Source organism: Molossus molossus, unplaced genomic scaffold (assembly GCF_014108415.1).
Source record: "Molossus molossus isolate mMolMol1 unplaced genomic scaffold, mMolMol1.p scaffold_m16_p_7, whole genome shotgun sequence".
Taxonomy (NCBI): domain Eukaryota; kingdom Metazoa; phylum Chordata; class Mammalia; order Chiroptera; family Molossidae; genus Molossus; species Molossus molossus.
This window is the reverse complement of record NW_023425401.1, coordinates 62,453,428-62,466,891: the sequence shown is the minus strand read 5'-3', so window position 1 is coordinate 62,466,891 and position 13,464 is coordinate 62,453,428. Positions and strand designations below refer to the sequence as shown.

General features: G+C 37.7%; 1 pseudogene; it reads left to right on the top strand.

The window, feature by feature from the left end:
• Positions 1 to 9,778: 9,778 nt before the first annotated feature.
• LOC118620483 lies at positions 9,779 to 10,996 on the top strand (annotated as a pseudogene).
• The last annotated feature ends 2,468 nt before the right edge of the window (positions 10,997 to 13,464 follow it).

Genomic DNA, 13,464 nt, shown 5'->3' with positions numbered 1-13,464 from the left:
TGTACTGCTACTTCAGGTCAACAGAGTTAAAGGAACCCAATAACTGGACCCACATAAGGGTATCAATAAAATACTCAGCTTGTGTTTCTGCTGTATAAAAGCCAAACACTCTTAAGAAAGCTAAACTGGTGCTTAGCATAATAAAATAATAATGAAGAAACCTGGGAAAGGTCACTGAAAGGCATTGTGCCCTGGCCAGTTTGGCTCAGTGGTTGAAGTGTCGGCCTGCGGTACAGAGAGACCCGGGTTGGGTTCCCGCTAAGGGCACGTGCCTCGGTTGCAGTTTGTCCCCGGCCCTGGTTGGTCGTGCGGGTGGCAGCCACTCGATGTGTCCCTTCACGTCGATGTTTCTATCTCTCTCTCTCTTCCTCTCTCTCCCTCCCGCTCTATCTGAACAAAAAAAAAAGGAAAAATGTCCTCAGGTGAGGATTAAAAAAAAAAAAAAGAAAGGCATTGTTAGCCTAGTTTGCCTTCTTAACATGGCAGGAATTCTTTGGGGGAAGGGAGTTAGAAATGAAACTCTCCATGGAAAAGGAGGGAAAAAAATGCGTAAAACTTTTTTTCTTTGTAAGTGTAAAAGAAAGTAGAAAGAGTTTGGAGATAGATGATAACTTTATAAATTTAAACACTGCTTACTTTGAATATTTAAATCATATACTGATTATTACACAAAAACTTAATCAGGCACATTTATCAGTTTGATAAATCAATAAAAGACTAACGAAGTCACCATTTGTTTATTTATTGGAAAAAAGTTGAAAATGAACATTAGACCACCATGTAACAGATATAAAATTGGCCTTTGTGTGAGAGCCAAATTTTTATTTTCTCACTTAAATATTTCTTCACCTAAATACATGTGGGAGGAGGTAAATATAAATATATGGAGAGGAAAGCTGAGGTTCTATCTCTGAAATGGGAATTATTTGAGAGCTGGGTTATTTTAATTTTTTAAAAAATAACTTTCTTTACAATATGTTTATCAACACGTTTTTAACTGAGGACAACTGGAGGCATTTATTTTTTAAAGTAAACTTGTTGGTCTTTCAATAATATAAAACATTCAATAAATATATAAAACAAAAGTAATGGAATTGAACTCCTACCTAATCCCATTCACCACTACTCAGATGTAATCACTGTTAGCATTTTGGTATATAATTTTCCAGGTGTTTCCTACAAATTTATACAATAATTTGAAAAAAAATAAAACTAGGAGCCTATAATACATTCTGTTTCATAACCTGCCTTTTTTATTCAGCCTTCTATTGAGACTGGTTCTTATAATTGCTGTGGTGTATTCCATGGTATGCACTACTTAACAAGTCCTTATTGTTGGGAATTTAGCTTGTTCCTTAATGGAATATATTGAATAACTGAATAAACATCATCATAACTAATATCTGTGCACATCCTTAATTAGTTTTATGAGATGTTCATTTAAGTAGCATTGCTAGGCTGAGGAATATGACTGGTATGGAAAGTTCTGGATTATATTGTCAATTATCCTCTAGAATGTTTGGACCATAGATGTATAAAAGTATTGACTTTCCAACTTCTCATTAAGATTGTTTTCTCTTTCCCATAATGTTTATAAATTTAGCTGGAAACTGGATGTCATCATGGGTGAAGCTTCTCTCTTCATCTGTGAGCCATCAGCTAACAATATTCTTAACAATACCAACGTCCAGGCAGCTGGGAAATGAATGACAGAGCATCTCAAAGTGGGTATAGTAGATAGGTAGGTAAGTAGATAGATGATAGATTTCCTGACTTCTGGGGAAAATCTATGCAAATTCCTCAGTTGTTTTTTTTCTTAAATGAATCAAATTTAATATAACTTATCAGTTAGAGAAACCAAAGAATGAGCATTTAACAAAAGTGCCAATAGATTTCTTTTCAGCTTTCTTTTAAGATACATGATAACTTAAACAAATAACTTTAGTTTCTTAGTTTCTTATTTTCAACTTCTAAATCAATGCAGTCTGACCACACCTTTGGTTTCTAGCCTTGGATGCTTAGAAAATTGTCCACTGCAAACCTAGAACCAAGTTCTTCTACTTGGGCTAGCTCAGGGTACTTCTGCTTGGTGGAGCCAATTCTTGAATAAAAAAGAAGGGAACATTTTACCACAAGTCTTTACCTGATGTTATAACCAATTCAAAAACCAAAAATGTATTTTTGAAAGCAACAGAAGTTCAATGGGACTTCAGAAGTCATCATCTAATTTGCTGAAGTAAGGCTGTCAGGGCTTGGTTGAGGTCACACATGCAGCTAGAGAAATATCTGGGACCCCAGAGTTACTCAACTTTGCTTTAACAGACCACAACATACTAGTTTTATGGTAACATAAAACAGTGCTACTAGAGGGAATACTCATTTATCATGATAGAAACAAGAGAACAAATTTGCGCTTCAGGTTATAATCTAATATGTGCTAATATTGACCATAATTCCTAATGGAAATTACTTTTTGAAAAATAAATTTTGTACTGAGAGATATATTATGTTATACTGAGACATGCCAACCAAAAGTAATTGTCACCTTTGTGATTTAACTTATAAGCAAACAGTATTATGTTCTCAGAGCAATGGAGTACCGGGGATAGGGTATCTGTCTTAATATCAGTACCTCCCAGGAAATGTTTGACACTAGGATGGCAAAGAACTATCCCTCCTTTTATTATTCAAACAAAAGAGATATGCAAAAAGAAAAAAAGATAAACAACCCCAAATGTCAAAATAGCTACCCCAAATGTCAAATTAGCATTTTAGTATGAATCCTTTCAGACTTTCTTCCTGTTTGCATGTATGAATTCCTAGACCTCAAAAAATTTTATGTCTCCATGTATTTTTTGTCTTTTATGTTTCATTTCAAATGTATTGAAGATAAAATTTGTTGAGCATGATTACAGATCTTATGTATTTATTCTACCCAAGAGAGTTCTCTTAAAAAATTTTTTTCTTTGTTTAATTTTAGAGAGAGAGAGGAAGGGAGAGGGAAAGACAGATAGAAACATTAATGAGAGAGAATATTGATTGGCTGCCTCCCACATGCTCCCCACCGGGGGTTTGGCCCACAAAGTGGGCAAGTGCCCTGACCTGGAGTCAAATCAGCAACCTCTTGGTGCATGGGTCGATGCTCAACCACTGAGCCACACTAGCTGGGCACGAGGTCTCTTTATACTAGAATGTAAGGAAACATTTTAGAGGTGTTTAATGAAATTAAGAAATGATGTGTAATTTTGCCTTCACTTGTTCAAACAGCATAAGCATAAGCCTAATATACTTAGCTGCAATATTTGCATGAGGACAATTTTATAATTTGATAATCCTAAAATATATAGCTATAATATCTATATGAGAACCACTTTATAATTGGCAGTTTGGATCACATAGGTGAGATATTTTGAAAGGGGAAAAAGAGCATGGTATATTAACAATTAAATTTAGCTAACAACAGACACATAACCAGAGGGCTCAACCCAAATCTCACAAAATTGTAATAACATGAATGATATAAAAAAGTGTAAAGAACTACATTAAACAACAAATGATATTATGAATAAAATTCCATGATTGTACTGAGAAATGTCTAAAACGCTGGAGGTCATCCAAAGTAGCCTTCAAGTAGGAGCAAGTACAGACACAGTTCAAGCATCAATATCAGTGGGTCAGTCCAAGGAGAGAAACATAAAATAGAGCATAGCATATTTTAGGAAATGTTTCTATTTTCTACAGAACATCTGCTCACAGGGAACAGAATCCAGGGAGGGACACAACAAAAGACTCACACAGGATGAAAGTGAAGGGATGGCGAAAAATTTTTCAAGGTAAATGGAAATGAAAAATATGCTGGTGTAGCAATATTCATATCTGATAAGATAAATTTCAAAACAAGGGCCATAATAAGTGACATAATATTAAAGAAATTGATGGCACCATTGAATACACCAACAATGAACTCAACAGAAAAAGAAACTAAAAAAACAATCTTATTTATCATTGAGGGAAAAAAATTAAGATACCTAGAAATAAACTTAACCAAAGAAGTAAAGAATCACAGAAAACTATAGGTAATTGAAAAGTGAAAGCATATACCTTGTTCATGAATGGGAAAAATTAACATCATTAAAATGTCTATATTACTCAAAGCAATCTATAGATTCAATGCAATCCCCATCAAAATACCAATGATATATTTCTTTTTTTTTTTGCTATTAAAATGATGTTGTTGTTGTTGTTTTTGCAATTTTTATTAATTTACTTTTGTTACGGATGTTTCTCTTTTCTCCCCCCAGACACCCACCTCCTGATCTGCCCCCTGCCCCACATTGTTGTCTATGTCCATTGGTTACCCATAAGTGTATATGTTATTTGGTTTATCTCATCCCTCCACCCACCTACCTCCTCTGAGGTTTGTCAGTCTGAACTGTACTCCTTACCATGTCTCTGGGTCTATTTTGTTCATCAGCTTACTTTGTTCATTATATTTCACAAATAAGTGAGATCATATAGTATTAGTCTTTCTCTGATTGGCTTATTTAGCTTAGTATAATGCTCTCCAATTCCCTTCATGTTGTCTCAAAGGATAAGAGATCTCTCCTTCTTACAACTGCATAGTGTTCCATTGTGTATGTGTACCACAGCTTTTTTATCTACTTATCTATTGATAGACACTTGGGCTGTTTTCAGATCTCAGCAATTGTAAATAGTGGTGCTGTGAATATAAGGGTACATATATTCTTTCTGATTAGTGTTTCAGGCTTCTTAGGATACATTCCTAGAAGTGGCACCACTGGGTCAAATTTCAGATCAATTTTTCATTTTTTGAGGAAACACCAATGACATATTTCACAGAACTAGAGAAAATACTCCAAAAGTTTATATGGAATGAAAAAAGACCTCAAAAAGCCACAGCAACCTTGAAAAAGAAGAATAAAGTAGGAGGGATTGCAATATCGGATACCAGGTTATACTACAAGCCATTGCAATCAAAACAGCCTGCCACTGGCACAAGAACAGGCATATAGATCAATGGAACAAAACAGAGAACCCAGAAATTGACCCAAACCATTATGCTCAATTGATATTTGACAAAGGTGGCAAGAGCACACAATAAAGTAAAGACAGCCTCTTCAATAAATAATGTTGGGAAAATTGGACAGCTACGTGCAAAAAAAGAAAAATGAAGCTAGACCACGAACTTACACCATACACAAGAATAAACACAAAGTGGATACAAGAATTAGATATGATTTGTGAATCCATAAAATTCCTAGAAGAAAATGTAGGCAACAAAATTTCAGATATCACACGCAGCAGGATTTCACTGATACAATGCCCAAGGCAAGAGAAACAAAGGAAAAAATGAACACGTGGGACTACATCAAACTCAAAAGCTTCTGCACAGCAAAAGAAACAGCCATAAAAATGAAAAGGGAACCCACTATATGGGAGAGTATAATTGCTAATGATACATCAGATAAGGGGTTAATTTTCAAAATATATAGAGTGCTCATACAACTGAACAAAATGAAGAAAAAGAATCAATTAAATAATGGGCAGAGGACCTAAATAGACACCTCTCCAAAAAGGATATACAAATGGCCAAGAGACATATGAAAAATGATCAACATCACTGATCAGCAGAGAGATGCAAATTAAAACAACAATGAGGTATCACCTCACACCTGTCAGAATGGCTGCCATCAACAAATCTTAAAACAACAAGTGCTAGTTAGGGCATGGAAAAAAAGGGGACTCTAGTACACGGCTAGTGGGAATGCAGACTGGTGCAGACACTATGAAAAACACTATGGTGTTACCTCAAAAAGTTAAAATTTGAAATGCCATTTGATACAGTGATCCCACTTCTAGGAATATATCCTAAGAAGCCTGAAACACCAATCAGAAAGAATATATGGACTCTGATGTGCATAGCAGCACTATTTACAATAGCTGAGATCTGGAAACAGCCCAAATGTCCATCAGTAGATGAGTGGATAAAAAAGCTGTGGTACATGTACACAATGGAATACTATGCAGTTGTAAGAAAGAAAGATCTCTTATCCTTTGAGACAACATGGAGAGAATTAGAGAGTATTATCCTAATTGAAACAAGCCAATCAGAGAAAGACAAATATCACATGATCTCACTTATTTGTGGAATAAAATGAACAAAACAAGCTGATGAACAATGTAGACCCGGGGACATAGCAGTAGGGTACAGATTGACAAACCTCAGAAAAGAGGGAGTGTGGGGAAGGGGGTAGGGTGGAGATAAATCACAGAGTTTATATGCAGGTATGTGTAACCATGGACATAGACAACAATGCTGGGGTGAGGTACAGGATTGGTAGAAGGGTGTCAATGGGGGAAAAAGGAGAAACATATGTAATAAAATAAAATAAAATAATAAAATGAAATAGAATAGAACTAGGGAGGGAATGTTGAAAAGAATTAGGCTCAAATCAAGAATGTTTCATGTCCTCTCTCTTAGAAAGACACTAGAAGGGCTAAGTAGGGAAATCAAAGAAACTCTGGCTTTAGAGTCAAGGTACATGACTGAGCCTATAGTAAATAATGGGGGACTGTTTTGTACGGTGAAATTCATGAAGACACAGACCTCATCGCCAGCTCTGTTTGGCTGTTGAGATAGGGCACTTCCCTCACAGGGACACTATTGCATACCTTCTTAGCCAGTTCTTGATTAGGACCCATCTCCTCATTATCATGTGCTTCTCATCTTGCTTACAAAACTCTGCTCAGAGCTCTAATGTGTGCCCACCAATATTGCAGTCCTCAATTGCTTCAATGACAATGGCCCAGAACATGTGTTTTTTGCCTCAAGTCCAGTTGAGATTCAATATCAGCCCATTAGCTGGAGCCCTGACAAATTCTAGCCTGTTCTAGCCCCTCTCCCAAGGACCAAGAAGATATCCCATGTATTGCTAATCCCAGCCCCCTTATGCTTGCCTCATGCTGTGATGTCCCACCCACTAAATTCAATCCCATCAAGATCAACATCAACAAAAACTGAAGTTTAATTGACTATGTCTCTTTTATCATTATTAAATTTTTGACTTATCTCAAAACTAAGTTTATAATCCGAAAGAAATAGCCTTTCTCGATATCTTGCTTATAAAATATTTGCACACATATGTAGACAACTGAGTGAAGCATGCCATCTGCTGGTGAAGTACATTATTAAATTTTAAAGAGTGCTTTTTAGTGCTTTTGAAGTCCTAGACTATTTAATAACAATGCACCAATTAACACAATTATATTATGGATACCCAAATACTATCAGACATGTAAAGCAGCAGATAAGAGTATTCCATTTGAAGGAGTGAAGAATGTGAAGAAAGTGAGAAAGGTGATTTTCATTATGCTTATTCCTTTGCACAACCCAAAGAAAGCCAATAATTTACCCTAGTTTTTAAAATATATATTCTGAAGAAAAATCAAGAAAACCCTTATTGATAAGTCACATGTGACTAGATTTTGTACATTTTGCAATACAGGTGAATGTCCACAGGTATGCTTCTTGTAGTGTCTGAAGAGTACTAGCATTTTGAGGTGAGTAATGTATTACTACTACTAAATGATCAAGAGGTGACATCAGCAAGATGGTAGAGTAGGAAGCTTTGAACCATCATTTCCCTACAAACTCACCAACTTAGCAACAGTTTATTAACAAATTCCCTATGTGAGAAATCCACAAACTAAGAGAAAAGCTCCTATACTCTAGGTGACCATCAAACCAGACTCACTAAATTTGGTAAAGAGATTTGGGACACCCTCTGGCTGGAGGCCCTGCCCCCAGTGCAGCAGTATACAATCAGAAAATACCCCCTAACTCCTGGCTTCTCCTAGAGTGTAAGGGTTTATTTACATGTCCAGCATCCCAACTTTTCTGAGAGGGATCTCAGAGGACTAACCTCTGTTTTTCAATCTTAGAGGCAGATGGACCCACCACAGCCTAACAGCCTGGGGGAGAGCAGAGATGGTGTCTTGGGATGGAAAACAGCATAGCTTCCCCTTTTCCCAGGGCAGAGAAAGCAGATGAAAAGGCAGAGATATAGAGAGAGGCCCCACATTCCATAAAGGCAGAAGGGACACATGGTGTCTAGCTCTAACAACCAATACAACTTCTGCAACAGAGACACAATGTACAGACTTACCTGTGCCAGGTACATGGTCAGATGTGCAGGGACAGGCTGAGGACATGTTGGCCTAGAGGATATGAATGCTGAGATCAAATGCACATGCACACACTGTGCAACTCTCAGCATCCAGGGAGCCCATGTACCCATCCCTGTGTCTGGTTTGTGGAGGTAGAGACTAGGTCATAGGTTTGCATATCTGGGAGCCAACCACTCTGCCAGGTCTAGTTCATTCCAAAACAAGGAAGCTTATTTCCTTGAAACCAGATCTTGTGAAATCTCAGAAGCCATGCCTTGCTCAGCTGCACTAGGGAGTCTACAAATGAGAGACTCGGGACACTTGTTTACAAGAAGGCCTGTATCCCATATAGACTGCAGGACCATAATGAAAGAAAATGTCTGAGTCTCTGCTTTCCTTTGGGAAGGTAAAAAATATAATTGCTTATATAGTACCTCAATTTCTCCAAAGGGGCTCTCCAGAGGATTTACTTTGGTCCTACCAATCTTGAAATTTTGAAGAATCCACTCCATTCTAGAAGCCTTGGGGGGAATTGAGATGGCCCCCATAATAGCTGTCCCTCCTGGCTCACCAAAGAGTAAATTAATAAAAAGCATAGCTGCCAACTTTTTCCTGAGGATGTAAAAGTTGGTAAAGGTCTTTAATTCACTGACCAAGCTGATTTGTGGGGGTCATGTTCTGTATGAGGCAAGTCTCTGAGAACCAGAAGAAGTGCCTGCTTTTTCTAATGCACAGAGAGTCAAGGAAAATTAAATGAAAATGATCCTTGAACAAAGGAACAAGATAATTTTTCAAAAACTGACCCTAATGAAATAGAGTGCTATGATTTACCTGACAGAGAATTAAAAATAGTTGTTCTAAAGATGATTGCTGAGGTCAAGACAACAATGCATGAACAAAGTGAGAACTTCAACAAAGAGATAGAAAATATTTTTAAATATCCAACAGAAATTAAGAAAGAGTAATGCAGTAACTGAACTGAACAGTTCACTAGAGCAGTTAATAAATTAGACCAAGCTGAAGAATGTATTCTTAGTTTCTGGATTTGTATGAACAAAAAGCAAAAAGTGATGAAAGATTAAGAGACTTATGCAATACCATCAAGTAGACTAGAAAATACATTATAGGGGTCTGAGGGAGAAAGAGAGAAACAGAGAGACGGACAGAGAGAGAAAGGACAAAAGCTAATTTGAAGTAATAATGGCTGAAAATTCTCCAACTTTGGAGAAGAAAACGAACATCCAGATCCAAGAACCCAAAACTCACAAAATAAAATAAATTCAAAAACTCACACTGAGACTTCATATTCAAATTGTCAAATAGCAAAGACCAATAGTGTTTTGAAGACAGTAAGAAGAAATCTACTGATTAGATACAAGGGAACTCCATATTATCAGCTGATTTTTCAGCAGAAAAGTTATAGTCCAGAAGGGAGTGGTGTGATACATTCAGTGTTAAAAACAAAACAAAACAAACCTGCCAACAAAAAATACTATACCCAAAAACACTGCCCTTCAAAAATGAAGGAGGCTTTTTCTGCCTGTGGTTTCTCAGATTCATTCTTAAGGAGCTGAGAACTTAATTGTACAAAATGTCAAAAAGATTATCTTATGTCCTACTACCCACCCCAGTTCCTGCAACACAAATTCCCAGCACACCAGGGTTTGTGGGATACAATCCATACATTCATCTTGCCTACAACAAACTACAGGCTGGGAGGGAACCCAGACAGCAACTGCCGAGTTATGGTATCCTCTTGTATATGATTCTAAACCCCCCCCAACACAAGATAAGCTGCTGCTGCCCTACACGGGGTATAGCAAAAAGTTCTGGGACACAGAAAAGGCCTTCCAACCCTGACCTAAAATTATGGGAGATAGGCCCAAGATTATCGGTGGCATGTGGTAAGATCTCACTGATGAAGAAAAACAAGAATATATAAATGAATATGAACTAGAACAAATAGAATACAATGAATCTACGAAGGCCTACTATAATTCCTCCACATACTTTGCTTACATCAATGCAAAAGTTGCTTTAGAGGAAGAAAGTTGACAGAGGCAGTCTCACATGGAGAAAGGAGAATCTTATATGAGCATTCAGCCTGCTGAAGATCTGGATGATTGTGATAGTGGCTTTTCAGTGAAGCATACAGCCACAACCTTTTTTCAGAGAAACCACCACTTCATCAGTAAAATCTTATTGAGAGTGTGGTGCCAGATGTTCAGTCGGTTGTCACAACAGCTAGAATGTAGATTCTCAAACAAAAGACCCAGTCCTTAATGGTTTACCAGTAAAAACTAGAAGCTGAACTTCTTCAAATAGAGGAGCAACATTAGGAAGAGAAGAGAAAGTTCCCGGAAAGCACAGATTCATTTAATAATGAACTTAAAAGGTTGTGTGGTTTAAAAATAGAAGTGGATATAAAAAAAAAATTGGAGCTGAAATTGCACAGGCAGAGGAACAGGCTTGCAAAAGGCAGGAGAAAAGGGGAAAGGAAGCAGCTGAGCAAGCTGAATGCAGTCAGAGTTGTTTCTGAGGCAGAAAAAGCAGCCAATAAGACTGAAGAAAAGGAAGAAGACAAGAACATTCTAATGGAGACAGAGGAGATACACCTTGAAAAAATGATGGGAAGTCAAGAGAATTGTGAAGAGGACATATCTACTCCTGAGAACAAAGAGAGTGGACAAGAAGGGGAAACAGTATGGCAGAGAAAGAGACTGGTGATAGTAACATTGTCTCAGAGAGCAACAGTGCAATGGTGGAGGAGCCATAAACAGATCCCATAACAGAAGGTAAGAAAAAATAATAAATGTTGACTTGTTTTATGTATTCTAAATATTTTTTAATGAGAAAATGTTTTTGAGTTTAAAAAAAAAATGAAGGATGTTGGGGGCTGGCTAAAAATGTAAAAGGATTAAGAAGTACATATTGGTAGTTACCAGTCATGGGGGTGTAAAGTAAAACAAAGTTAATAATATTGTAATAACTATGTGTGGTGCTAGGTGGATACTAGACTTATTGGGGAGATTACTTTGTACATTAAATGTTCAACCACTATGCTGTATACCTGAAACTAATATAAAATAATATTGCAAACTAATATAAAATAATATTCAAGTGTAATTGAAAAGAAAATAGGTGTAGGAGAAGGTGATTGAAGAACATGCAGACATTTCTTGCATCTTTTCCCAGGGCCAGACTGAAAATAAAACTAAATTGGGGAACATTTTCCCATAATTACCAACTGAGGTCTGGCTAAGGAGGAGGCTTATAACAAGGAAGGGCAGAAACCATTTGAAATCTGGTAAGAAGAGCAAAGTCATGAGAGAGACTGAGCCAGCTTCCACAGGAAGCAGGCTGAAAGTGAGGAGGATTCTTTAGGCTGCAGGGTGGGTTTTCCCTGAGAAGACTGAGGTCTGAACCCCAGGATGTATTCCATAGTCTGAAGAAGCAGAGCTGAGAACAGCAGCCCATGTAACATCCAGCTATGAAAGATGGTGGGACTTCTGGCCACTGGGAAAACCAGAGGCAGTCAGAGATAAAGCCACAGTTTTGTTCTTTTGTTTGTTTGTTTTATTTTGTTTTAAACCCAAAGCACAGGATTTTTATTTGAAGCTACTCACCTAAGGCTTCATTGGAAGTAGGGTGGTATGGATTGAAATTACCAAGTGAATACTGAGGTGGGAAGCATTTGGGGGAGACATGAAAAAGTGGTGACTGGGGAACCTGATACCAGTTATACCACTCCCAAACCAAAGAAGCTATATTTCTTGAGAGGTGCAGGCCTCTCCCAGAAGCCACAGCTCTGGAAAAAAAAATGCCCCTACCTAGGGTACGCAGCTAGCCCCACCCTCAGGAACCCTGTCTGGCACACATTGCATCTAGATGCTTGCAGAAGAGACAGCAGCAGAAGCTAAGCCTATGGGTTTCAATAGTCTCAGGGAGCATGTCTGATTGACTTGGGGGTAGAAAAATCCAACCAACTGTCCCAGGAACCTGATTTGTGCTTCCCCCTCATAGGAGAGGTGATTGAAATTCCTAATTTCCAGCAGATCCCACTTGACTGCCTATGAAGATCTCCACCCAGCCAAGGATAGGAAAATATTCTGGGACACTCTCAGAAGAGTAGCTCTGGGATGGGGAATCACATCCACCACTTTCCCTGAAATCTGAATGGCACTTACCTATCACAAAAGTCCCAGAGGTTTTATATTCCTGATTCTGCCCAAAGCCCTTCAGAAACACATTTTTCAATGATTAAGATTCACAGCTGGCCAGCAGGCAGAGTGGGGGCACCTGAGGAACCTGGAGAAGTTTGCTGATCCATTCCTGGGCCCCATGCTGCTAACAAACAGGCCTTAGAGTACAACTTGACCCATCCTATGTGCAGCCAAGTCCTGTGGGGCAGACACAAACTGTGAATTGCCTCAAGCTCCAAAATGGTTGCTGAGAGCTAAATGAGGACAGCTTCGGACAATGGCTAGCACCAAAGTACCTCCCGGGAGCACCAAAATTGGCAGACAAAACAGTAAGCCTCAGTCATCAGAAGAGCAGGATAGACACTAAACTCTGCTGAGGTGAAGACCACTACACTATTTTTTTTTTTTTTTTTTGCATTATCTTTTTTGTTTTCTTCTTTATTACTTTGTGATTATTTTAGTCTCTTTTTTTTCATACCTCTAATCTCCTCTAATTTTTCTCATTTTTTTTATTACTCTATTTTTCTTCATTATTCTGCTTTCTTTTCTTATTTTTGTCTTTCTGCATCCTTTTTTTGTTTCATAATTTTTTCAATTTTTTAAATGTTTTTCTTACCCTAATCTTTATTCTTATTTACTTTCTTTCACCTCTATCTTTTCATACACTTTTTTCTCTTTTTGTCCACTCTCATTTTATTTCTATTATTTTTTTTCTCTTTTGTTTCTTAATTCTCTTTTCTTTTGTGGTTGCTTTTGTTGTTGTAGGGGTATTTTTATGGTTTGCTTTGTTTCTTGTTTTGTTTTGTATAGTCAACTCTTGCACAACAGGTCACATGATGTAATCGAATGTGAGCCTCACAGTCAGCCAGCCTGAGAAGCAATCTCACCCATGAATGGGACAACAACAATCAAGACTCATTTACAACAGGAAAAAACAGAAATCCCACCCAAGGAACAGTCCCAGACCACCCATCTCAAGATATCAAAGAGACTGCACCACTAGGTCCCATAGAACACTTACTACATAAGACCATTCCATGAAGACCGGGAAGCATTGCAGTTTGCTCTAATACAT